Below are 25,490 nucleotides of genomic sequence, written 5' to 3' on the forward strand. Positions count from 1 at the left end.
CAGGAGGAGCCCCACTCTGAGGTGACCACCCCTGATGGTCAAGGCGCCCCATGGGTCCCCTGCACCCTTGCTCCCTTTGGGGAACACTACGCCCACCTGAGCCTCCAGGGTTGCTGAGTCGTCAGCATTCCACATCTTCATGCTGCAGAGGACGGATGCCGTTTCTCTTTTAAAACATATATATCTTACGTAATGTTATGTAAGTATGCTGATAAGCATGGGGGCCACACGGATGGTGGACCCCGGCCCAGGACCCAGCTTCAGCAGAGCTCAGTGTTTTCCCTGAGATCTTTCTGGCTTTAGGGGGAGAAAGCCTCGCCAACATGGGTGAGTTCTCTGTGGCTCTCCTAGCACGCAGGACCCTCTTCTGCCCATGTTGGACTCAGTCACGCCTCTGCATCTTCCCTTACGTCTCCAGGCCACATGCACTGATCCACGCTGTGCCGGTCATGTGCATGGTGACACGGGTGGGCGGTGTCCCAGGCTAATTCCTTTCAGCGATCAGCTCGACTCCGTCTGTGGGTGAGTACACGTGACGGTTCCCCGTCCTCCCAGCTGTGAGGTGCTCCACCCTGGACCAGGCCTCGGGCTTTTCACCTGTCCTCTGTCCCAGCCGCATTCCCAGAGCTTCTCTTTGCCCAGATGTGGCCACGGGGATGGGCTTCCAGCAGTGCTTGGCCGCTTTCTCCGCATCAAGCTGTGAGGCCTGTCCTGCTGGTGACCCCTGGGGGCCATGGGGTAGGCTTTCTCCAGGACGTGTATCCAGGAAGACAAGGTCTGGGTCAAAGGGCACATGAAGCTTGACCGGTCCAGCATGGATGTGCCCTGGGGCGCATGCACCGGAGGGGAGCTGGCTGTCCCCTGTCCTGTCCTTGGCGCGGGTCCTGTCTGGGGGCACAGATGGGCATCTCCTGTGGTTTACATTCATCTTTCCCGGTCCTTCAGGTGACCCCATTGGCCTTGGGAGCTGAGTGGAAAGGGACAAGGGAAAGGTCAGCTGGAGCGGGTCAGTGGAGTAGACCTGGAGAGATTCAGACCTGCTGCCTGCCGGCCCCTGGGGGTGGTAGGAAGGTGGGGGGCGCGGGGCCGGGCCCGGGTCTGGGTGTCACCTGGATTCAGCTCCTGCTCGGAGCGCCGGTGGGAGCAGCAGCTGCGGGGCTGAGAGAGACCCGGGCGGGGGCTTGTTTCACACCCACTGCCTCAGCCCTGAGCTCCCAGCCTTGCTGGTTCAGAACCCCGTCTTCCAACACAGCTCATTCCTGAATCCCTGTGGACCAATGACCCAGTGAGTGAGTGAGTGAACGAACAAACCAACCAGCCAGGAAGACTTCACTTAGGAGCCAAGATGTCCATTGACTTAAGGACATTAAATTACCTTCAGCCAACAGCTTAGAGGCAACGTGTGCCAACAGGCCTTTGGGAGAGAGGGGCTCTGGGTGCCCCTGGATGAGCCCTCCAACCCCTTCAGAGCCAGGCCTGGCCAGGGGGTGCAGGGCTGGGGCTCTGGCTTCCTGTCCTCCCGGGCACCCTTGCTGCAGGCAGGCCAGGTGCCACCCCTCCCCTGTCAAGCTTGACGCATGGAGCTCGGTGGGTGGGGAGGGGAGAGCAGCAGATCAGGCCGGGGCAGGGATGGGGGTCTCGAGGGGGGTGGCAGTAACCTCCACATGGTCTGAGAGCAGCCACCTCGGGTGAGGTCCACCTGCTGAGCAGGACAAGTGAAAGGGCGGAGCGGCTGGAGACGCCCAAGGAAGGGAAGGCGCAGCCGCTTCTGGCCGGGGCTCCTCTCCCCACCGGTGGGCAGGCCCTCCCTATGAGCCTGGCCAGGCCCCGGGAGGAGGCAGGGGAGTGACTCTGGACACCCCAGGCTGGCTTTCTGGGGCCCATGCTCACGGCCAGGAGCCGCCTTGGGATTCCTCGTGGTGTCCTGTGGCCTCCCTGGGAAGGGCCACCCGGGGCCAGCACGCTGCTGGCCCATCTCGGGCTTGCCTCCTGGGCACAAGGGCCCCGAGCCCTCTCTCCCCGCAGCCCCCTGGGGGACGGGTTGGGGGGCCACTGTGCCTGGGGGGCTGGAGTGTGACTCAGCTGGAGACGCATACCAGCGAGTGGCGGAACGTCGCCTGCCAGATTAAATGAGGCGCCTCAGAATTAAAAATACATATTTATTTTAACCGGTCGGGGTGTTCGGAGGGAGATGAAAGGGAGGGGAGATGAAATATTACAAATTAGATAATTAAGGCCGCAGAGAGGCGCGTGTGCTGGGTTGGGACCGGGAGGGTGAATTCCCCACTCCGCGCCAATTCAGAGGGAGAAAAAGGAGTGAGATGTAAAGAGGGAAGAAATAAACAAACAGGCAGCCCAAACCCGATCCAGCCAGCCAAGAGGGCTGGGTACTGCTTTGTCTGGAGAGGGGACAGGCGGCCAGCTGAGCGGGCCTGGGTGGGGTTAGCGGGGCCTGAATGAGGCTGGGCACCAGGCGGGATGAGCGGGACCCCAGAGGTCCTGGCGAAGTGCACGTGCCTCCAGAGCAGGGCCCCGCGGCTCCGATCAGAGTCCGTGTGCTGGAGGACCTGAGCCCCGGGGAGAGCTCCGGTCCCGGGAGGCATGTGACCCCACAGACAGCCGGGTGCTGGGCTAGCAGAGAGGGTGCTAGTTACCAGGGGGAGGGCATAGCATCAAGGCGACGGACGGCGAAGCTGGCTGGTGGTGAGGACCAGTGGGCTCGGGGCCGAGGACGCCGGCGTCCTGGGATGGGAGCCCTGCATGCGTGTCTGTGGGCAGACAGGCTCAAACGCCGGCTTTGACCCCTTGAGCTCCTGAGGCCTGGGGCCAGTCACTTCATTTCGCTGCCGTCTGCATTCCTTGACCTCCCGTTTCTGCAGTCTTCCCCAAAGCTGGGGGTGGGACAGAACAGCGGGGCAAGAGGGGCAGGGCACTGGTGCTCCTGGTGGTCAGAGTCGGTGTGGGAGATGAAGCGGAGGCTCCATGCTGGGGTCACCCGGGGCCGCCATGAGGGGCTGTGGGGTCTGGCTCCTGCCCAGGACAGGCCCGGAGCCCAGCTTCTCAGATCAGGTGAGGGAAGGGAGTGGGGCTGGGGGCCTGCCCGGGGGTGTCTACAAGGACACCGGGCCAGGGTGTGTGTGTGTGTGTGCATGTGTGTGTGTTTGTGTAGGGAGTCCGGTCTCAGCACACCCCACCCACCCCCACTCCCGGAAGCTCACGCAGCGTGCACTCTGGCGATGCCCCGAGTGCCCTGGCAGGCGATGTGGGTCACAAATGGGGCCAGGGCTGTGGAACTTGTCCCTCCTGGGCTGACCTCCTTTGTGCCCACGGTGCCCGCGACCTGCCGGCCCCAGATTTAGATGCGTGAAGATCATCAGCTCTCCAGGCCCTGAGAAGGTGGGAAAGGCTATTTCCCAACCAATACAAGGAGAAAAGACCCGGGACTTCTCCCTGCCCTTGGAGCCCAAGCGCTGATCTGAGGGTAGGAGACGGTTTCCTCACCTTCACCCCCCTGTGGCCCCCTAAAGTGTGGCACCCCCACCTCTTGGCACAGCCAGCAGGGTCTGGACCCACCTGGCCAGCAGTGAGGGGAGGTGCTGAGCTCCTGGGACCCCCGCAGGCGCTGAGATGCATGTGTGTATGCTGGTGTGTGTGTGTGTGCGTGCAAAGAGCCCATGCATGCACACACGCACCACACCTGTGTCAGTATGTACACCCACAAATATGAACACGGGGGCATGGCCATGGGTATGGCGTGCCGGCGTGCACACACAGGTCACACATGAGGGCACTCGTGTGTGTGAACGTAAACGCAAACACAGGACGTGTGTGCAGACCTCACGGATATGAGAGCACAGGCACGTGGGTTTGTCGTGTGTGTGTGTGCCCGCCTGGCACGTGCATGTGGCCGGAGGAGGCAAGAGTGGCAAGCCCGTCTGCCCTGGGGAATCTGGGGGGCTGAGGAGTAAAGCTGCTCGGATTGTATAAAGGTCATGCTGTGCTTTTCACAGCTCCGGGGAAGGTGTGAGATGCTATCTGCGAAATTTAAATTGGGCCGAATGGAGACTGGCAGCGTCGTGGGCTTGGCAACCAGGAGACACCAGTTCTGCCCCCATCTGAAGGGCTGCCCACCCCATGCCCAGCCCCCATGCCCTCGCCCACCAAGGAGTGCCCTTATCCGCTCCCCGGAAGTGCTCCTCCTCCTCCAGGAAGCCTGCCCTGAGTGCCCCAGGCTCCTTTCCCTCCCCAGGACCCTGCGCATGCAGGACAGCTGAGCCGCACGTCTCTCTCACAGCAATGGTCTCCCCCACAGTATCTTTTGGGGTTCAGTGGACTGTAACAGAAATCCATCTCAGCTGGCTTAAACCATAAAGGGAATGGATTGACCCCTGTAAATGGAGACAACATGGGTTTCAGGCAAACTGTGATCAAGGTTCCGGCTCTGCTTCTCTGCAACTCTGCTTGTTTTGTCTTGTCCTCACGCCTTGACTTTATTTTCATGATGGCCCCCTTCACAGAGCAGGATGAATCAGCATCCGTATCCTCACCTGCAGCCCACAGTCTTCCTCGTTACACATCTTGTACCTCATGGTACAAGGCTACAGCTTGAGCTCCAGCTGTTGCGTCTGTCTTCTGGCTAGCAGGAAGGCAAAGCGGAGAGAAGAGGTCTGCTCTGCTTTTTACGGGTGCTTCCCAGAAGTTGCTCACATCACTTCCTATGAATCCTGTTGGTCAGAAAGTAGACTTGGGCTGCCCCGCAGTGAAGTCTTTATTCTGGCAGCTACTCACCCCACTGCAGACCCAGGGCTCTGTTTCCAGGAAGGAGGGGCAGTGGGTGATGAGGGCCTGGGCCCGGTGGCTACAGGAGTGCTGAGGTGATCCCGGCACAGGGCCTGCCCTCACGCCTGGGCTGAGCCCTCGGCCAGAACTTGACACCCATCGGCAAGCAGAGCCGTACCCACCGTGGGAGCCTCGGCTCAGGGGTGACCCCACCTTGGTCATCCACAGACCAAGTCGGGGGGGATAAGCCTCAGATCCAGGTCAGGGGTGACGGGGACACTAGAGATGGTCACACATATGCCCACTCTGGGCAGGGAAGAGGCAGTGTGGGCCAAGACGGGGAAGACCCCTATGGCCAGGCATGGGGCAGACCACCCACCAGGAGCAGCCACTCAGAGGTGGAGCATCCAGATGAGGAGACGGGCTGGCCTGCCTCGGAGGAGGGGGCGGGCATGGTATGCAGGATGGCGCTGCCCTGCCCCGCCCTGTGTCTGTGCCCGCCTGGCGTCCAAGGGCTGCATGTGGCCACGAGGCCTGCAGAAGGGCCTGTCCTCTGCCCAGCGAGCCCCCAGCGGCCTGACCCGCCACCCGAGCCGCCCGCCTCCTGCCCTCCTGCCTCGCCCCAGATCCTCGAACCACGGGGGCCGTTCTCACTCACTGGCCATGCAGGGAGCCAAAGTGTCATTTAATTAATTAACAAGTCCTCTCCTGCAGCGGGAGGCAGTTTTTAGCACAACCCAGTTTGACGGCTGCGAGCAGAGTCGTTGGCAGCCAGGCGCCCGGGCCGGGCTCCCACTCGGAGGTCTGTGGGTGCCCCGGCCCCAGTCACCCTCAGCCCGCAGTAGCCCCTGCGTGGTCTCCAGGCCCGCCCAGCATCGCCGCTGCCCCCGCCCCTCCCCTGTGGTGGCGGACAGTCGGCGCAGAGCGACCGCGGGCAAAGCAGAAGCAGAGGCAAGACCAGTTGTGCATTGGGAGGGGGGCCCTTGGCTTCAGGCCGCCCTGGGTTCAAATCCCAGCCCTTCCTGTGCCCACTGCCACCTCTAGCTGGGCCTCAGATGCCTCATCCATGAAGGGGCGAAGGTGTCCCCCTCACGGGTGTGGCGTGTTAGCGCCCAGCAGGGACCAGCACACAGTAGGTGCCCTATAAGCGCACCTCCATCTCTTATTTCCACTGTAATGGGGCCGGTGTTGCTGCACTCAGAGTGCCAAGGCAGGGAAGACGTGACACCCGGAGGGAGGAGGCAGAACGGGGGAGCTGGGGAGCCACAGCTGAGTGTGGAGGGCGGGGCTACGCTGCCTGGGGGCGGTCTGTCTCAGCGTCACGGCAGTGACGGCCGCGAGCTGCTGTCCCACCGAGTGCCCCCGAGGCCCGGCTGTCCCAGCTTTGAGGCCCTCGCCCCAGACATTTGTTGTTATTGGTCGTGTCCGACTCTTTGCAACCCCATGGACTGTAGCCCACCAGGCTCCTCTGTCTATGGGATTCTTCCAGGCAAGAGTACTGGAGTGAGCTACCATGCCCTCCCCCAGGGGATCTTCCCAATCCAGGGATCAAACCCACATCCCCTGCATTGCAGACGGGTTTTTTTTTTTACTATTGAGCCACCAGGGAAGCCCGATAGAGTCACAGGAAGTTGCAAAATTGGCACACAGAGAGAGGTCCTTCATCTGGGAATGTCATCATTTCATCTTCATTCCTGAAAGGTATTTTCCTGGACATAGAAGTCTGAACCGCACTTGGAAAACAAGTGTGCTCCTTCTATCTGCCTCCATGGTTGCTGATGAGACAGCCAAAGTCATTTGGATAATTTTCCCCTTACAAATAATTCGTTATTTTTCTTTCTGTTTCATGAGTTAATTCTTTGTCTTTAGTTTTTAGCAGTTTGATCTTGATGTATCTGACAATGAGTTTCTTTGGTTCACTGATCTTGAACCTGTAGGATTATGTATTTTAACTAATCTTCAGCCATTTTTTCTTCAAATATTTTTTCTGCATCTCACTTTCTTGTCTCCCTCTGAAATCCCAAGTCTGTGAAGATTAGACCTTCTGATAGTACCCCTCTGGTCCCAGATGCTATGTTTTTCTTCTCTTAATCTCAGCTCTCCTCCTGCTAGTAGCAGAGACTTTCAATTGACCTGTGTTCATGTTCACTAGTAATTTCTTCTGTTATCGCCATTCTTCTATGGGACTCCACTCCTGGGTACTTTTTACTTGTTTATGTATTTTTCAGTTGTCATGTTTCCGTTTATTTCTTCATGTCTCTATTTGCTGAGGTTTCTATATTTTTTATTTCAAGAGTGTTTGCCCATACTTACTGGAGCATTTTTATAATGACTGCCTTTGAATTTTCGTTTGATCATCCTAACATCTGTGTTATCTCAAGTTGGCTCCTGTTTATTGTTTTGTGCCATGCAAAACACAAGTTGTGATTTTCCTGTTCTTTTGTATGCCAAATTGTTTTGGATTGCATCCTAGAAATCTTGAATACTACTTTATAGGCTCTGGATGTTGTCTGAGTCCCATGGAGATGTAGATACTTAGGCTGGAGCAGACAATCTAACCAGTCGTGTTCAGGCTGCAGGCTCCGACCAGTCTTCAGGGGCTGGGATTCCTGCATCAGGTCAGAGTTTAGAGCCTTTTATTGCTCTTCAGATCCATCCTGTGTGGTTGTTCTGGGCTTGAGCAGTGTCTACCCTGTAGCTCGTTTCTCAGATTTTTGGCACACCGTTTATCATCCACACCCACTTAGCTTGACCCTTGGCAATCATACACAGTAAGGGTCACTTTCCCACACCCTTCATTTCCTGGGATGCCTTCCTTTGGTCTTTGGCCAAAGGCAGAGGTTTTTATCAGAATGCTCCACTGTGTACTTCCTCGGGCTGTGTCCATACCCAGGACCAAGCGGAGTGAGGAGGGGGTGACAGAAAAAAAACGTGAGAAAGAACTGGCATTCTTGAGCATGCAGCTCCTAGTTGGAGAGGACATCTCCCCTCCACTGGTACGCTGAACGCCTGCGGGCCCACTGCCGTCGCCAAAGCCAAGCTCGCCACTCTGAGGGCTGCCTGGGGGCTGGGTGTTGGATGACAGAGAAGAGAAAAATAAGCTGGGCATCTCTCCACCCTCTTCCTTGAGCCGTAACGGGAGGGATTTTCTCTGAGCTCATCTGGTGGCTCTGATGCCTATTCCAGACCTCAGCCTGCCTTGAGTCTAAGCTGCAGGACATGAGGGACAAAGCGGGGAAGTTGCCAGTGAGTTGAGGGTGCTTCAAAGTCCAGTTTTCTTCCAGGCTCCTGCTCGCTTTCACTTGCCAGAGTCCTCACACAGCTGCTCCATGGGCTCTGTCCAGGTTTGACAGCCATGTTCAGTGAGGGGATGTGCGTGCCCGCACCGTCCCACCTAGAACCAAACCCCGGAGACTTTGACACCAATCTCCCCTGCCTACGGCCTCAACCACCAGGGCGTCTGCGCTCGTGTGCTCCGTCGCGTCAGTGGTGTCTGACCCTTTGTGACCCTGTGGCTCGCCAGGCTCCTCTGTCCACGGGATTCTCCAGGCGAGAATACTGGAGTCAGTTGCCAGGCCCCTCTCCAGGGGATCTACCTGACCCAGGGATCGAACCCACGTCTCTTATGTCTCCTGCACTGGCGCCACCTGGGAAGCCCACTGTGGCACCCACCTATCTTCAAATGGGAGAAGGTAAGAAGGGATGGGTCCCCCCATTTAATTATCTATGTTTCCAGCATGGGGGAGTCACAGACCCTCCATCTGGGACACAAGCGAGGGTCTAGATTGACCTGCCAAGCCAAGCATCACCCCACAGGGAGAAGGCCGGGGTGAAGCTAACCGGGCCATGGGATGGGGCAGGCAAGGTCCAAAGCCATCACTGACCAGTCGGCTGAGCACGGCTCCCCATCTCTTGAGTCACCCAGAATTCAGGAAGGGCAGGTGGGCAGGAGCGTTGTCCTCTGACCTTCTGATCTGTGGACTCTCCCCACACTGCCCAACAGTAACCTTCCCTCTTCAACCCTCGAGAAAAGCCTTTATCTTCCTATGAGATGCTGGCCCTCTGAGCCATTAGGCTGCTTTTTAGAGGCTTATTTATTTTTGGCTGTGCTCGTGTTTGTTGCTGCACGTGGGCTTTCTCTAGCTGCAGCGAGCGGAGTATACACTCCTCACTGAGGCTCACAGTCTCCTCACAGCACTGGTTTCTCTTGCTGCAGGGCACGGGCTCTTGGCGTGCACGCTCTGTAGTTGCAGCTCTCAGGCTCTAGAGCATGGGCTCAGTAGCTGTGGCACATTGGCTTCGTTGCCCCATGGCCCATGGGATCTTCCTGGACCAGGGATCGAACCTGTGTCCCCTGCACTGGCAGGCAGATTCTTAACCACTGGACCACCAGGGAAGCTGCCCGGACACATTTGTTCCGAAGTTCTCACCTTCTTCTGTCACTAAACCAATGGAAGAGCCAGCCTCCGTTAGGCGAACGGCATTCTCAGGACTGAGAGCTGGTGGGCCTCCCCAGGGTGGGGGAGCGGTGAGGGCGGATGGGGCCACCATGGGGCTGAGTGTTGACGCCTGCCCTGCGGAGGGGACGTGGCCACCACGCACAGCAGTGACGGGGGGCTGGGAGGTGTCCGTGCTCCCACCAGGGAGGGTGGTGGAGCGCAGGCCATGGCCGCTGCGGACGGCGGTGCTGCGGGGACCCCCTCCGTCACTGCCACCACCGCCGCCCCCCGGGGTGTGAGCCCAACTTCACCTCAGCGGGTGGGGGCTGGCGCTGGCCATGTCTGGCCCGTGGGGTCTGGACAGGAGTTTGGCTGAAGCCACTGGGCTGTTGGTTGAAGAAACAGTCTTCTGCCCGGGGTCTCCCTCCTCGGCTGCCCCCAGCCCTGTGCAACTCAGGAGTGGGGTGAGTTGTCACCAGTGAGACCCCGACCCATTGTGGGGTGGGGGCAGGGAGGTGGCGGCCCACAGCCAGGGTCCCGTGCCTGGGTCCTGAGAGACTGGCCTGCTGGCAGTTCACTGTGGAGAGTGGACCGGAGCGGGCAGGTGGGGGAGAGATTGTGCTGGGCGCCTGCGTCCCGGGGGCGCCCGCCGGCCCTGCAGAGCCGCCCCAGACTGGGGTGAGGGCTCGGCCCCCGCTGCGTCCACCCACCAGGCCTGGGCAATGGGCTGCCCTGCGGTGGACACAAGGAGGCTCCTGCCAGCCAGGCTGGTGGCACAGAGTGAGCTGGCAGCGGCTGGCAGCAGTGCTGGGGAGCTCGAGCCTGGTCTGAAGGAGAAAGGGGTGCCACCACCCCGGAAGCCACCGCAAGCCCCAGGGCCTGGTGGAGGGGCCAGGCCTATTCACCGCTGACCCCACTCCTCCCTGGCTCCTCCCAATGCGATGACTTCGTGGAGTTGGATTTCAGCAGCAGAGCTCGAAGCAAAAGTAGATGATAGGGAGGGAGGTGGCGGGGGCAGTCAGGATGGGGGACACATGTACACCCATGGCTGATTCATGTCAATGGATGGCAAAAAACACTTCAATATTGTAAAGTTGTTAGTTTCCAATTAAAATAAATACATTAATTAAAACAATAGATGGTGGGATGGAGCTGGAGGGGAAGCTTCATGGCTGGGAGCCAGGGGTGGGGGCCTTAGACGGGGCTGGGCCGCAGGTGCCTCCTCCACACAGAACCGCCCTGCTGCCTGTGGGGGACTCACGGGGGAGTGACCTGGAGCGGGTCCAGACCTGGATGCTGGATGAGGACACGTTCCCAGGCCCCAAAGTTCCCAGGCGGGACCTGAGCACCGCTTCCACACGGGGCTCCAGCCCCAGGGAGGACCTCCTGCCTCTGGGCCAGGCGGAGACCCAGCCTCGGGGCACAGGTGCAGCCCTGAACCTGGTCTGAGCCCCGCCTTGCTGGACAGACCAGGGATCCCATCCTTGGCCGCGGGGAGGCCTGGGTAAGAGAAGCAGGGGGGCGGCGGTTGTGGGGATCCCACTCTGAGCTGGGCACCGGCTGCATGACGTCCGCCAGCAAGTCCACGCTCCATCCGGGGCCCACACGCTGCTGCCCCCTCCCCTCTGCGCCCAGCCCGACTGGACTCCTGGCAGAAGAGGCAGAGCCCGCAGTGCCGCGGTGACTCCCGCGGCGCCCCCTCACTTTATTTTTATCCCTGTCGAGCCCTATAAATACTGCAGTGATCGCCAAGTACTGTCAGCATGCCCAAGGCCTCCCGCCGCCAGCGCTGCCCACCCACTCGGTGGGCACCCAAGGCCAAGGGGCCGAGAGCCGAGGCTCTGGGGAGGTGGGGCAGGCCTGGGTCGGACCCCAGCTCCCCTCTGCTTGGGGCATGTTGGCACCACCCTTCTTGCTTTCTGGTTATGGTGCCAAGCAAACAGGATGTTTTCTTTCTCTGGAGTCCCTGGATCTCAACTTTCCCGTCAGAGAAATAGGGGTGACAACCCGGGTGGAGGCTGTATGTGGTTGTCTCCTCTCTCCAAATGCCCACTCCTAGAGGGGACAGGGGCTTCTCTGGCTTCAGTCTCTGCTGCTCCTGTGCTTGGGTCAAGACCCTTTGTGAATATTTGTTGGGTGAGTGGATGGATGGACGGATGACGGATGAAAGGATAGATGGGTAGGTGGGTGGGCAGATGGATGGAAAGTTGAGAGGGTAGACGGATGAATGACATGAACTAATGGCTGGAAAGTGCTAAACATGAGGGGCTCGGGGCAGTGTGGGAGCCACACCATTGTGCTTTATCAGGGCACACCCCCTTCACCTCCAGGCAGCCACTGCTCTCAGATGACAAGGGGGAGGGGGGCTCACGAAACCAGAAAGCTCCCCAGCCGGGAGACTCTGCTCTGGCCCCCAAAGGGGTGGTGCCCCCAGGTGAGAATGTGTGGAAAGGCCGACGTGGCTTAGGACACAGGGACACGGGGGGTCATGTTGGGGCTGGGCCTTGGTCCTCCCTGATCTCACCGCAGGGACCACCATTCCTGGGCCCAGCCGGCCCTGCAGAGGCCTGGGCGCGTGTCCCCATGCTGGACCCTCACTCAGCTGGTAAGCCTGCCTTGCTAACCACCCACCTTGATGGAAACGAGGGAGATGCCTGAGTGGTCTGCTCCACGCCAACACCAGGGTAACACCACCCAGTAACCCTGTACTGCCTGTGGGGCTCCAAGACCCTCATCCCACCGCCTCATAGCCCTGGGCACTCCCTGCAGTCAGGCTGAGGAAGCAGCCCACTGTGGTCCAGCCTGGATTCCCTTTCTCTCGGCCTCCTTCACCTCTGAGGGGCCAGAGATGCCGTCCGTTCTCGTGCCAGACACTCCCAAGGGTAAAGGTGCGCAGGGCCTGCGGGCTGCAGGGAGAAGTCATACCCTCAAGCCCCCTTGTCCGCCTGTTTTCAGAGCCCACAGCTCGGCCAGGGGGCAGGTATACGAGAGGGAGAAAGGACAGTCAGGAATCTGGGCTGAGAGAGAGAATTTTAGAGTTTGAGGAGTCGTGGGGACCCCAGGGAAAGGGACAGACAGCAGAGACCCCAGCCTTGGGGACCTGGGCAGCAGCTGAGAGAGAGAGGCGAGCACTGGACCGGAAGCCAGGAGCTCAGGCTCCAGCGCTGTGAAAGGGCAAGCCCTGGGCCGGGCAGCTTGGAGGGGCAACTCCGTGGGAGGGCCAGGCTCGAAGGGTGGGGACCGACCGGGCACGGGTGAGAGGGCGCGCCTGGAGAGTTGGTGCCGTGGGCTTGGGCACCAAGGCACTTGGATGTGATGCTGGATGATGGTGGCCCAGGAAGGGCCTTGAGTGGGGGTTCACACCCCCAAATCAGACCAGGTGCATGAGCTGGCAGAACAGGGGCACTGCGGAGCCGGTCCTGGGGAGGGTGCTCCCACTCAGCCCCCTCACAGACCCCCTGCATCATCCCAGGAGGGGGGGCTGGCGGGCTTTCCGCCCACACACAGCACTGTCGTGAGGTTCAGCAGCTCTCTGGGTTGCAGGGAGGGAGCCCTGGAAGCACACAGTGTTGTGATTTTGTAAAATGTTCTTCTCATTGAGGTTTACCTTTGCTCATTAGCATCTTGTTACCGCAGTTCCCTGCACGCACTGGTGGGGGTGGGGGACAGTGCACTGAAATCAGTTCTTGACTCTGAGTGTCAGAGTGTGTGTGACTGTGTTTGTGCCAGTGTGTGCAGGGAGGAGAGGAGGGGAGACGGGGGAGTCCAGACAAATCCCCACGGGTTAGAGGAGCTCAGACAGAATTCCACCCAGGAGGTGGACAAGGTAACCCTCTTCAGCAGCCACGGTAGATTCAAACCAGTCCTGCCTGGCAAACTCCTACTTATCCTTCAGCACCCAGTCCAAATGCTCCTTCTCTGGGAAATCTTTCCAACACCCTGGGGAAAATGTACTGTTTCTGAATGTGACCTTCTAACTCAGAAGGTAAAGAATCTGCCTGCAATGCAGGAGACCCAGCTTTGATCCCTGGATTGGGAAGATCCTCTGGAGAAGGGAATGGCTACCTGCTCCAGTACTCTTGCCTGGAGAATCCCAGAGACAGAGGAACCTGGCGAGCTACAGTCCGTGGGACTGCAAAGAGTTGAACATGACTGAATGACTAACAATAATAAATAACAACAGACTTAGCACCCAGTAGGTGATTCTTTGGGCCTGTCTCCTTCTGCTCCTCTGAGACACGCTGAGGTCAGCACCCACATGGTGCCTGACACTAGTGCTTGGCACCATCCAAGACTCAATGATAAATCAGACAGGCCACATGCTCACACATGCCCTGCGACTCCAGTGGGCCAGGCCTGGGCTAAGGGCTGGAAAGGCTTTGCAGGTGCTGGCCTGCACAAGCCTCGCGTCAGCCCAGAGAGCAGGGCACACTGTGGTCCGTGTCGCAGGCCTGAGGAAGCCAAGGCTCGGTGTCGCTGCCACCCTGCTGGCCTGTGGTAGAGCCGGGAGAACGTGCCGCAGGGCTGGTGGGAGGCTGGGCAGTCAGCGGCCGTGGCCACTGGTCCAGTGGCTCAACTAGATAGAGAAGAGGAAGAGGCAGGGAAGAAGGAGACTGTTTGTCCCTAAACAGAGACCCGATATCAAAAGAACAAGGCGCTGCGTGCGCAGAGCACCTCAGGAAATCAAGGGGCTTGCAGGCAGGAGCTACGCTGGTCTGGTGTGGGGGCTCCTCCGCAGAGACAACTTACCAGGCTACCCCCAGAGGAACTCAAAGCAAGGGCCCAGCTCCCGGTGCCCTGCCTGCAGGTGAGTGCACCCTCGCTGGGTGCCGGGATAACCCCGACGTCTCCCTGCCCCTTGCTGTTTGCTTGTCTTCCTCACAGACTTGCCAACTCCTCACCCCGACTCCCTGGGCCCCTGGGAAACAGCGCTGGTCTGGCCGTCTGGGCTCGGGGCCCTGCAGAGGCGGCACCTTCTCCTCTGTTCGTTTCCTGACCTTGCCCTCTCCTCTCACACTCGCTCACCTGCAGATGAGATGGCCCCTCTCCTGGGCCCGTTTCCTCTTAGGGCTTGTCCGGTGATAACCGGGAGCCCTCAAACCGGCGGAGCTCCTCCACGTCCTGGTGACATGGGGGATGCACGCAGGACCGTGGGGCCGGCTTATGGCAGCTGGAAAGGGGGTCCTTCACTGCTGCTCCCGGTCCTCTGTCCGGGGCCGGCCATGGGGCCACCAAACTGCCCGGGAGTCCACGGAATGTGGCTGTGTCCAAGACAGGGAAGCAAGCACCCAGGAGTGCTGGCTGCCTTGGCTGGTCCCCAGGGTGTCCCCTCCAGTGTCTGCATTCCCACTCCTCCTGCTCTCGCCTCCCGCAGGAGCACCGTGGGCTATCCCGTGGCTCAGCGTGGCCGGCAGGCTCACCGCCCTCACGGGGTCCCAGCTTCACCTGGATCCAAGTACCGCTGAACAGCGCGTACACCGAGAACCGTAATCTCGGGCCAAACTGCGTGCCGTGGAGTGGAAGGTAAGAGGTGCTTTTCAACCCCACAGCCCGTGATCTTATGGCCACTACAGGCTGAGAGCCCCACGGGGCGCCAGGTTGTGAGACGGAGGTGGAGCCCTGGCTGGGTGTCAGGGACAGGTCTGGTCCCCCAGAGCCGCTGAGGCCCCTTGGGATCTGTGGGTGCCCCTCCCCATCAGGGCCAGCGCCCCATCCCCCGCTCCCCGCGGCTGAGGGAGAGAAGAGGTGGTCAGAGCAGCTGGCGTGGTCAGGACGGAAGGCTACCCCTCAAGACTTCCCCATGCTAGGCGTCCTCGTCGAGTGGGCCTTCCCTGACCCCCAGCCCCCTTTGGGTCCCCACACCCCCGTTCTGCTCCTGTAAAGCCTCCACCCAGGTTCCCAAGCACATCTGTGTGACTTGTAGCCCATCTGCTAAACAAACCACAAGCACTGCGACAAGGGCTGTGTCTTCACAGAGACTGCTAGGTGGGCCCCATCGTCACCGTCTTACTTAGTGCAAGAGCCCAGATGGCTGCTGGGAACATAGTCCTTGGGAGGACGACGTTTCCTAGCCTCCCTTGCAACTAGAAGTACCCAGAGGACCCAGTTCTGGCCAAGCAGGGGTGATGGTGTAAGCAGGTTATGGGGTGTACAATATCTAAGAAGTGTCTTTTAAAGGATGGGATTGGAGGTGAGTGACTTTCCACTGTTCAGTTCTCCTTCTTGCTATTGGAAAGCAGATATGATGGCTGGCACTCACACAGCCACCTTGTGCCATGAGGCAGAGGGCTCATTTGAAGATCAGAGAAGCAACAAGATTAAACAAGTCCGGGATCCTGATGATTGTGAGGGGCGCCCTACCAGCCTTACAGCCTATTTAGGCTAGATGTGTAATACTGAAAGTACACACTGATCTTATTTCAGTCACTGTTATTGGAATTTTTTAAGTCACTGTTATTGGAATTTTCTGTCATTAGCAACCAAATCTAATTGTATGGCATCCCCAGGGCTTAGCATGTTGCCTGACACTGGAAATAAGATTGTTGAACGAGTAAGTGATGACAAACAGGGTAAGATTTGGCAAGAGGAGTCTGGACGCTGTGCCAGGTAGCAAGCCTGGGTGGTGGGTGTGGAACAGACAGATGGCTCCTTGGGGCGTGGAGATGTCTCCTCCCACAAGGATGGAGAAGCAGGCTCTGCTACTTCCTAGGAGGGGCGGCAAACTCCTCCTTCACAGAGGATGTGATTAGCAAAGATGACACTCAAATGCTCCTGTTGGGATTTTCTTTTACTTTTTTTTTTTTTGCCACTCCTGCTTGGTGATAAATACCTTGGGAGGCTGTTACGAGTTTCATGCTGGAGTCAGTTTTCTAAGAGCCTGGGGCTGTGATGAGACTGGTCTTGAATGATTGGGGGCAAGATCCTTCTCTTGGTCAGACCCCTGCGAGGTGCTGGGCCTGTTCCAGAACTTTCCCAGCACACATTCCTCTGTGACACTGCCCCCCACACGGGTGACAGCGGGGTATGCCACCCCTGCCCCCCACCCTGCACCTTCCACGCCTGCGCTCTGGCACTCTGTGGCCTCAGAGGCTCCCACATCAACGCTTTGGAAAATGTGCCCAGGGGAGGTGTCACTGCTCAACATCACCCAGCAACACAGGTGTAGGTGTGGTGATAGAACAGACTAGGCTCTGTGGGGACACTGAGTGAACACTACACCCCTGTGCGTGTCTGAGGTCAGTTTTAGTGGGCGCTGCACAGAGGGTCCTCCTGAAGCGGGGCACAGAGGGAGGATGTGACGCACAGACAGATATCTTGTGGGGGCTGCGGCAGCTTCCTCCCTCCGTTCTTTCTCTGGGGGTCTCTTAGATGTTCCCTTTACCCAACCTCCCTCCTGGTTCTCCCAGGGGGAGGTCCTGATGGAGGGGCCCGTGCTACTGCTTCTGGGTGGTGGGGTGGGGCGCCAGAGGGCTTGCCCCAGATAAAGAGGAAGCAGCAGGTACTCAGCACTGGCTCTGGGCTGGCCCTGCTGGCACCAGACCAGGGTCCCCCAAACTCTGGGATCTAACGCCTGACCATCTGAGGTGGAGCTCATGTAATAATCATGGAAATAAAGTGCACAATAAATGCAACGCCCCAAACCATCCCCCTCTCTCCCACAAAATTGTCTTCCGCGGGTCCCTGGTGCCAAAACAGCTCGGGACGCCGCTAGACTACCCAGTAGAGAGGTGGGGGGCTGGGTCGGCAGGAAGCACACTCTGCAGGCGGTCATCCTGGAGGAGGTGTGGTCCCGTTTCCCCTCCTTCCCTCCACCCCCCCCCCCCGCCCCAGCACGGGGCGTGGCCCCGCACCCTCAGCTCCACAGCCGGGCGCTCTAGAGACCCGTCCCCATAAGGCCCTCCGCGGAAAGGCTTTGGTCTGCGCCCCCGCAGGTACGGATCAAGGCGTGGCGTCCAGGGGCGCGGCTCCTCTCGGCAGTCCCCGTGGGCCGTCCTAGACCTGGGCGCCGACCCTTCTGTCCTCGGCTCTCGAGTCCAGGCCCTGCGTGGCCACTGCGTTGCAGCGGCTCTGCCTCTCAGACCCTTGAGATCTGGTTGGGCCTCCGAAGCGAGTCCTCCCACTTCGTGTCTAAGTCTTCCCCTGCTCCGCAGATGGGAAGACATAGCCTCGGAGAAGCGAGTAAGCCGGCCCCGAGGCCGGTACTTGATGCGCGGTACCTCGTTGCTCTGGACGACCACACATCCCGGCGACCGCAAGCGCGCCCGCTGGGCGCAGGCTTTCTGGCCCAGTCGGCCGCCGTTCCGGACCGTTTCCGCTGCCCGCGCGGGGCCCTCTGGGACATGTAGTTCCGAGTCGGACACCGCCCTCGGCGCGTCCCTGGCTCTGCGGCCATTGGCTGGCTCGAGGCGCCGGGGCTGAGGCGACGGGCGGGGGCGCCTCGCGGCTCTCGCCGCGCGGGAGGGTCGTCACGTGATGTTTGGGTCCTGGCTCCGCCCCCCACCCCGCCCCGCCCGCCTAGAGCGCACAGAGCGCGCCCGCGAGCTACCCAGGCCCAGGTGAGGCGGCTGCGCGCGGCGGAGCCGGGCCGGCGGCGGCGGACCCACGGGGCGAGGCTGGGTCGGCCCGGGGCTGTGCTCCCCGAGGCGGGGGCAGCGCCGAAAGGGGCGCGCGGGGCCCGCAGGGCCAGGGCTGGCGCTGGGGCCGGGGCCGGGGGCGGGGCGCGCGCGGGGCGGGCGGGGCCTCCGGGAGGGGTGGAGCTGCCGTGGGCTGAGGCCTGTAGCGGGTGGGGCCATTGGCGGGGCGGGGCCATAGACGGGGCGGGTTTCGGGGGCGGAGCGCTTGTCCAGGGGCCCTGGTGCCCACTTGCTGGGCACCGGCATGGTCCTCGTCGCCCGCGAGTGGGAGGCAGCCGTCGAGGGAGAGCCCGGCCCCGCGTGCCTCCTCTCCGGGCCTTCCTGCCCTCCCTCCACCTTTGGCTTGAAACGTGCCTCCTGGGCACCGAGGATGAGGGCTCTCCCGCCTGTCCACCTTCTGCTGACCCCGATCTGTGCTGCCTCAGTGGACGCCCTTCGGGGGCCTCCTGTCGGGAGACTCAAGTCTCACTCATGCCCTCTGGGCTCCACGCGCGCCGTCCGGCGTGGCGGCCACTAGCTAGCGAGGCGCAGGCCTGGAACATTGCGGTCACGGCAGAAAGTTCTCCGGGTGGAGCAGCGGGACTAGACGGGCCTCTGCCATGGCAGCTACTCCTGGCTCTCTCCTCCCCTGCCCTCTTCCTGCCCACTTTTTGCCCACTTCTTGGTTCCTGGCTGGATGGCACTTCACTGTGCTTCCAGTGAGTCTCAGCCCACTTTCCTGACAACCCTTTCCTATCACTACCCTGGTTCAGGTCCTTTCCCTTTTCCTTCCCGGCGCTTCATGTTTTGTGTTTGTCAGTTGTTTGCTTATTTTCTGCTTTATCCTGGGTCCCCGTGAGGCAGGGGTTGCGATTGTTCCTCACTATAACCCCAGTGTGGACACAGTGTCAGGGTGAGAACCAGGGCAAGTGTGTCAGTATTGGAGTGCTTCAGCCTACTGCAGTGGTACTTCCTAGTGGCTCATCCTCATATACTGTAGGTCCTCAGTTCAGCAAATGCTTGCCCAGGAGTGGCTGTGGGAGAGTGTCAGTCTAGGAAGGCTTCCTGGAGGAGGTGGAGCTTCCTGGCCCCCTGCACATTTCTCTCCTCCTCTGTTGGCCTGTTTGCCCTGACTGTATTCCCTCTGCCTTCCCTGGGTGCTCCTCTGCAGGCCCTGAGGGGGGTGCCTAGGCATGGGCACTGCTGTCTGGGGGTTTTGGGTCTTGTGGGCAGACACGAGTCCTTAAGTCCCTTCCTGTAAGGTGATGGTTGGTCGGGACCTGGTTCCTGCCCTTTGATCCAGCCACATCTTCCACCACTTGCTTCGTGTGGCCCGCTAGGGCACAAGCTCTTACTTCCTGCACATCCCATGTCTCTTCTCACTGGTGTGAGACTGTCTGTGTCTTCCGCTTAGAATGCCTTGTACTCCGACTGTCTCCTATCTCCCCTGGATTGGTTCATCCATGTCTGTGCCCATGGCTCACAGCACACAGCACCCTGCTTGTTACGGAGAGTTTTCTTGCTCTCTGGCTAGTGTCTGGACTAGTGTTTGGGAGAAGTTAGACCTGTTTGTTTTTTTTTTAATGCACACAGGCATGTCAATGGTTGCTGGGTTTGTTTTGATTGTGTTATTTGCTACAAGAGAAATGTAATCTGGGTGGCTCAGTCCAGCCATAATTCTTTCTGTTATTTGAATTGTGATTTGTGACATCAGTAGTGATAACGGACTTGCTGAGCTGTGAAGGTAGCGGCCCCTGAGATTTGGCTGTTTTCTGCCAGAACACCCAGCACTGCCTGGCTCCTAAGTGTTTGCTGGGTCCGTAAATGAAGGAGTGGGTGATGAAAGACTAAAGTGGAGGGAGAATGAACAGATCAGAGTGAAGGGGCCTGTTCTGCCTCCTCCAGCGATGTTGCCCTGGGGTGTTTGATGCTGGTCCTTAGACTTGGCCCTGCTCTCTGCTCTGAATGTTCTTATCCTGCGTGGGTGCCTTAGGGCAGAGGAGGCAAATACCACTCACAGATTTTCTTGAAGCCACACATGAGAATCAGAGAAGAAATGTGGATAAAGTAACTGTGTAGGGTAGTCACTCATACCACAGATTTTAGTGGACACTATCATCTGGGAGACATGGTAGTGAACCTGACGTATGACATTCCTGTTGCCGTAATAAATAGGGCCGTTTTAAATAGTGGTGATTGTTTTGAGGAAAATTAAGTGGAGTGATAGAGAGCTGAGCACTAGTGATAGAAGGTGAGTTGGAAGTGCCGTTGCTGAGATGTGGGCGCCGAAGCCCTGGGAGGGGCCGTGGGAGTCAGGGAGTGCTTGGGAGGCTGGTGTGGCTGCCCCCCTTCTGAGCAGCCCTCTGGCTCCAGAGTGCTGGCTCCGGCCTGTTTGTGAGGCACACTGGAGGGAGCACAGGAGAACCGACCATTGTCACCCTCTTTGTATCGTCGCCGTGATGGTCACCACCACTGTGGACCCCTGGGGTCTGCCAGGCACCTGCTGGGTTCCTTATATTCCTAAGATCAGGACACTTCCTAGGCTGGGTAGCTCATCCAGAGTCACAGGCCTGTAAGTGAGCGGCTGGGATTTGAACCCAGCCCACTGGCTCCCGAACCTGCTCACCGCTCTGTCGCCCTGCCCACCCAGCACTCCTGCTCTGCTGCCTCCCGGAGGACAGATGGGAGGGTGCTTACACCCCGGAGGAGGCCCTGTCCCTTGGAGGACGTCTTTGGTGATGGTGGTGATTACCCTGGTAAAGACTTAATCCGGAACGTCTCTCAGTGTTGAACCGATGTTCTTGAGCAGAGCCAGGCAAGGGTCGAGGGCATTAGGGAGTCCAGGTCTGGAAGTGTGTTTTTGGCTGGGGTCAGGGGGAGGCCGGCCTGGAACTTGGAGTTCTGGTTCCCAGTGTGGCCGGATGAAAGGAGGTTAGAGTGAGCCCACCGTTGGCTGTGGCTGCTCTCCAGGTCCTGTGGAAAGGTGTCCAGTTGTCTAGTCAAGCATTTTTAGGGCTTTGGGACCAGGCGCTATGCTCGGGCACCTGTCTGTTTGTGTCTGTCCTCTGATGCCCAAGCCAGACCCTGGATGTGGCCTGTGTGTGGGGGGGGTGCAGACTACGCCTGCACTGACTTGGAAGCTGGATATTGGTGGTGCGGAGTGGCGGTGGGGGGTGGGGTGCTGGCTGGGGAGGACGGAGGGCAGGCCCTTCGGGAGATCAGGGGGCGTAGGAGCTCTGCTCAGGAGTCAGCGCCAGCTGGGGGCAGCCCCTCGCCTCCTGCCCAGCCACCTCTAGCTGCCCTCCACCGGGATCCATAATCCATTCCTGCCAAGTGTTTGGAAAGGGACTCATTTTACACCAGCAGCCCGGAATCAGTCCCTCCCACGGTAGCCCAGCAGCCTCCACCCGGGCCTGGCTGCCCTCAGCCCTGGCTCTCAGTGGCTGTGCTAACGAGGAGCTGGATCCCTGCCCCGGCCTGCCCTCCTCCTGCAGGGGTGCTAATGAGCCCGCGAGGGCAGGAGATGGGCCTGGGCTCCAGAGCCAGGGTCCAGAAAGGCCTCACTTGCAGGGCTGATGTCCCAGCTGGTCCCTGCACCCCCCAGTCCCCCCTCAGCATCCTGGCTCTTCTTGCCCAGGGGCCCGTCTGCAGCATCAGACTGCCTGCTGCCCTTGGCCTTCGCAGCTCTGGCAGTGTGACCTGGACGTCTTTTCAGCCTCTGGTCGACCTGCTGGGCTGACTTCTCGGCTGCCCAGACCTGTCCTCTGGGGTCAGCTCTGCTGCCCCACTGGCTGGAACGGCCAGGCTCCAACCCTGTCTGGTCTTAGAGCTGCTGGTCAGAGCAGGGAGGCTGGGAGAGGGGCTGTCTGTTTTCCCAAGGCCGCAAAGTGCAGGGCAGGTTGGGAGCAGGACTGTGAGTCCAGCCTCAGAACCTGGGCTTTATCCACAGCGTCATCAGCGTGGGGTTGTGGAGAGCTGCCGGACCAGTGGCGGGAGGGGGCCCCCGGAACTGGGGGGTTCTAGTCACCCCAGCTACCTGCTCCCTCTCCCTTCACCCAGAGCAGCTCTGGTCTCCATTCTATGTGAACTCTCTGGGAATGATTGTGTTTAAAGAAAGGATCCTGCAGCTGGAAAGCTCTAAAGCTGGCTCCGGCCTCGTTTTACACCTGGGAGGGGGTGGTCGAGGCCGGAGCCGCCTGCTGCTGTGGGGTGCAGCCTCGTCCGGCCTCCTGTCTGGCAGTGTGTGCTGCTGCCCACCTGTGGGAGGGCTTGCAGGTCCATGGAGGAGGGACCCCACAGGCAGCATGCGGGTGGGGTTCTGTCTTAAGAGACAGGACGGCCATCTGGGCAAGAGTGAAGTCAGGTGTGGGCAGGCATGGGTGGGATTGGATGGGCAGAAGTCCTAGCGATGTTGGGTAGGTCTTGCTGCAGTAACGAGCATCCCCCTGGTGCCAGCAGCGTCAAACCACAAGGCGGCTTGTTCCTTGGGAAGGGCGCCTTTCCTCCCCTTGCTTCCCCTTTGCTCCTGGGACTGCCCTGTGCCCAGAGAGAGGGTGAGCCATGCAGTGGCTCCCCTCCTATGGTCCCCCTGTTCTAGGAGGCCAGCGCTCAGGAACCAGGCCAGGCTGAATGTGTCCTCTGTTCTGTCCACCTGGCAGCCTTGGGCACGGACACCAACAGCCCAGTCTTTTCTTTTTTCATTATTAAACTTTATATTTTGCCACGTTGTGTGTTCACATCGTAAGAACTGATTCCGAGCCTCCTGTGTGCCTTTACCCAGTTTCTCAGGAAGCTGTAGCACGGTGTTACATCCAAGATACCAGTGAGGATGCAGTGGAAATAGAGGCTGTTTCTGTCACGTGGTGTCCCTCTTATAGCCACACCCACCTCCCTGCTACCCTCACCCTCCTGAGTTCCTGGGAAGCCCCAGCCTGTCCTCCTTTCTTACGTCACTTCACGAGTGTTATACAAATGGAATCAGACAGTATGTAGCCCTTGGGGACTGGCTGTTTTCATTTGGTGTAATTCCCTGGGGATTTCTCTTGGGTGTCACATGTATCTGTACTTTGTTTCTTGTTGTCACTGGATCTGCTGTTCTGCGGTGTGAATGGACCACAGCTTAACTGTTCCAGTGCCTTGTGCTTTTTGAAAAGTTTATATAGTTCAAAAGTAAAAATGTGTAAGGAAGGGACTTTTCTGGTTGTCCAGTAGCTAAGACTCCACACTCTCAATGCAGGGTCAGGGAACTTGATCCCACATGCCGCATCTAAGAGTTTGTATGTCACGAATAAAGATTCCTCATGCTGCAGTTAGGGCTTCCCAGCTGGCACAGAGGTAAAGACTCTGCCTGTCAATGCAGGAGATGCATTAGACGTGGGTTTGAGCCTTGGGTCTGGAAGATCCCCTGGAGGAGGAAATGGCGACCCACTCCAGTATTCTTGCCTGGAGAATCCCATGGACAGAGGAGCCTGGTGGGCTACAGTCCACGGGGTCGCACAGAGTAACTGAAAGATTGTGCGTGGTGCAATGAGGAGGGACGATCCTGAGAGGTGCAGCTGAAACCTGCTGCAACCGGGTGAGTGACTGCTTGAATCCAGAAACGCACATTAAAGAGACACACAGGAAGCTTGCAGTAGAGAGGTAAAGGTCTCCCCATCCCCGCGGACCAGGTCCCTGTCTCTCCATTTGACTCTGCTGCTGGTCTCTTACCTGTTCTTCCACATATATATGAATATGATTATCAACTGAATAAGAAATCTATACTCCACCCCTGCCCCCCGCCACAAACCAGAAAGTCCTGGAGGTCGTCCCCCGTCAGTACAGAGAGCTTCTCTTTTCCTTGTCGACAACTGCAGAATGCTTTGAATATGGATATGTCAGAATCAATTTAACATAGTCTTTTGTTGATAGAAATCTAGGTTTTTTCCAGTCTTTGAGTATGACAGGACGAATGACTGGTTCGTATGTCATCTGATGCGTGTATGTAGGATGTACACTCTGGGTCAGAAGACTCAGATCTTCCTTGTCAGAACACACTGCCAGCTCCCCCCACCAAAGGGGTGCCCCGATCCACACACCCTCGGGACATTGTGGGTGCCGCCCAGCTGCTCCCACGCTGAGTGATCAGGCTTCAGGGGGATCGTCTGCCTTGCCTTTGTGATGAATGAGCTTGGTATCTTTTTATGTATCAAAGAGCCAGTTGTGTTTTCCTTGTGAGCTTTCTGTCCCTTGACTTTGTTCGTGTTTTGAAAGCCGCGTTGTTGATTCTCTTTTCCCTGTCGACTGTGGAGATGAGCTCCTTGAGTGTCAGCTGGATTCAGGGCATTTGCTGCTGCCTTTTGTCATCCTCACTATTTTGCCACTTTGGTGCCGTTGGATCCCTCAGCTTTCATAGGTGGTGCTTGGATTTTGCGTTGTAGTTGATGAAGGCTTCTTTGCTTCAAGGTTAAAAAGAAATCCTGTGTTTTCGTCTCATTCTCATTGATTTGCTTTTAAAGTTTCTGTTCATTTGTATTTTATCTTGGCATGTGGTGTGAGGTACGGGATCTGACCTTAATTTTTTCCAGATGGTTTATTAATAGTCCTGTCTGGGTTATTAAAGAGTCCATTTCTTTCCCCATTGGTTTTAGGGGCTAGCTTAGCCATGCTCCAAACTGCCATTTGTGTTTAGAGTTTAAAATTATGTATTTATTGGGATAAGAGCACTTTACCTAAGACCTGTGCAGCTGTGTGGCACAGGAGTGGCAGAGAGGAGAGACCCCACGTCCAGGGTCAGGAGGGGCGGCCGTGAGAAGACACCCCACGTCCAAGGTAAGAGAAACCCAAGTAAGACGGTAGGTGTTGTGAGAGGGCATGAGAGGGCAGACACACTAAAATCATAATTACAGAAAACTAGCCAATCTGATCACAGGACCACAGTCTTGTCTAACTCAATGAAACTAAGCCATGTCATGTGGGGCCACCCAAGATGGATGGGTTGTGGTGGAGAGGTCTGACAGAATGTGGTCCACTGGAGAAGGGAATGGCAAACCACTTCAGTATTCTTGCCTTGAGAACCCCATGAACAGTATGAAAAGGCAAAAAGATAAGACACTGAAAGAGGAACTCCCCAGGTTGGTAGGTGACCAATATGCTACTGGAGATCAGTGGAGAAATAACTCCAGAAAGAATGAAGGGATGGAGCCAAAGCAAAAACAACACCCAATTGTGGATTTGACTGGTGATAGAAGCAAGGTCTGATGCTGTAAAGAGCAATATTGCATAGGAACCTGGAATGTTAGATCCATGAATCAAGGCAAATTGAAAGTGGTCAAACAGGAGATGGCAATAGTGAATGTTGACATACTAGGAATCAGCGAACTAAAGATGGACTGGAATCGGTGAATTTAACTCAGATGACCATTATATCTACTACTGAGGGCAGGAATCCCTTAGAAGAAATGGAGTAGCCATCATAGTCAACAAAAGAGTCCAAAATGCAGTACTTGGATGCAACCTCAAAAAAACAGAATGATCTCTGTTCGTTTCCAAGGCAAACCATTCAATATCACAGTAATCCAGGTCTATGCCCCAACAAGTAATGCTGAAGAAGCTGAAGTTGAACAGTTCTATGAAGACCTACAAGACCTAAGAACTAACATCCAAAAAAGATGTCCTTTTC

At 58.1% G+C, this 25,490-nt stretch overlaps 1 protein-coding gene across 8 annotated transcripts in view; it reads left to right on the forward strand.

Moving 5' to 3' along the window:
- The first annotated feature begins 17,032 nt into the window (after window positions 1–17,032).
- TSNARE1 (t-SNARE domain containing 1) overlaps window positions 17,033–25,490 on the forward strand; it is a 115,009-nt gene continuing 106,551 nt past the window's right edge. For 3 of the 8 annotated variants that reach the window (XM_043879451.1, XM_043879449.1, XM_043879450.1), the window contains exon 1: window positions 17,710–17,773. The gene's annotated coding sequence lies outside the window, so the exon portion shown is untranslated. Of the gene's footprint in view, window positions 17,150–17,707; window positions 17,774–25,490 lie in introns of those variants that run through there. The other 5 variants (XM_043879453.1, XM_043879447.1, XM_043879446.1 and 2 more) reach the window with 4 other exon arrangements.

Source organism: Cervus elaphus, chromosome 21 (genome assembly GCF_910594005.1).
Source record: "Cervus elaphus chromosome 21, mCerEla1.1, whole genome shotgun sequence".
Taxonomy (NCBI): Eukaryota; Metazoa; Chordata; class Mammalia; order Artiodactyla; family Cervidae; genus Cervus; species Cervus elaphus.